Here is a 1,384-nt window from a genome sequence, read left to right on the forward strand (position 1 = left end):
CTGCTGTTCATTGATTAAGCCATCTAAATTCAACAAAATATAAAGATATAACAGTTATGTAAGCTTTGTGGCTGATTTCCAGCCCCTGGACACTATAAGGACAGTATAACAGGCAGAATTTGGTGAGTGAATTTTATCAGCTTCATTATATTAAATATGTATTGATGTCTGCTATGCTTGATGTAACCTCACAGCGACCATCAACACCACCCTGTTCTGTACAAGCTGAGTATAGTGCATGTCTGTAAACCTCACTACAGTACAGTAATTTAAACTTGCCTGCATAGCTGTCAACCTTTGAACAACACCAAATTAGTGTACTACAGGTTGCTTCAGAAGTTATCTGCAAACGTGTTTCTTCCTAACAGGCAAGACAGACAACAGCTCATGGCCCAAGGCCAGTGTGTGGACCTGAGGACTGACAAACATTAAACTACAGCTGTGACAATGTGCAAAAATTAACCAGCAAGAAAATATAATGTGTTCAACTCAGCTAGCTGCGGTGCAAAAGACTGTGTTGTGCAATAGAAGTGGCGTTGACTTGTTAAGATAAGATAAGATAAGATAAGATAAGATAAGATAACCTTTATTAGTCCCACACGTGGGGAATTTGTTTTGTCACAGCAGGAAGTGGACAGTGCAAAAGTTATGACGCAAAAGTTACAAGCTGAAAAGGCATATAAGCTAGCAGACAGTGTATGAATGTTTTCTAATCAGTCAACAGGATCTTTGGCATTGTTCATGAAATAATCTCTGTCATTTACAATAATATTTTACCTGCTGCTTTATAAGATTGTGGTTGGTATTTATGTTTCAGTTTAAGGTTAGAACCCGCACAGGTCTGGAGAAGTTTACAGAAAAAAATGCAGCAATGAAGATCCCAGTGACACAATGGCTTATATAAAAGTAACCACCAGGAAGAATATTTCAAACGAACAGGTTAGAAACCTCAGATATATTATGAGGCTGTTATCAGTAGCCCAGTTAATGAGGCAACAGGACTATACTTTTAACAACAAATAAGGTTCAGATGTGGGGAATTATTTGATAGCTGTTAAAGGCCTAAATCTATATGAATCAATGAAACAAGAAGAATGTGCAAGAAGACAATCCTCTGAGACAGGACTGCATCGGATAATAATAACCTGAATAAGAAACCGGACTGGAGCCTCAACAATGATGCTCTTTACAGGAAGGGTCAGAGCAGACTTTTTTTTTTACATTTTCTACAGTGTTGTATGTTGGAGCAGCAGTTTATCAGCAGCTGAGAGGAAGAGGTTGGATAAACTCAACAGGAAGGCCAGCTCTGTTCTGGGATGCACCCTGGACCCAGTGCAGGTGGTGGGAGACAGAAGGACTCTGGCCAAAATAACATCTCTGATGG

The sequence above is a fragment of the Rhamphochromis sp. 'chilingali' genome (genome assembly GCF_963969265.1).
Source record: "Rhamphochromis sp. 'chilingali' genome assembly, chromosome: 1".
NCBI lineage: Eukaryota > Metazoa > Chordata > Actinopteri > Cichliformes > Cichlidae > Rhamphochromis > Rhamphochromis sp. 'chilingali'.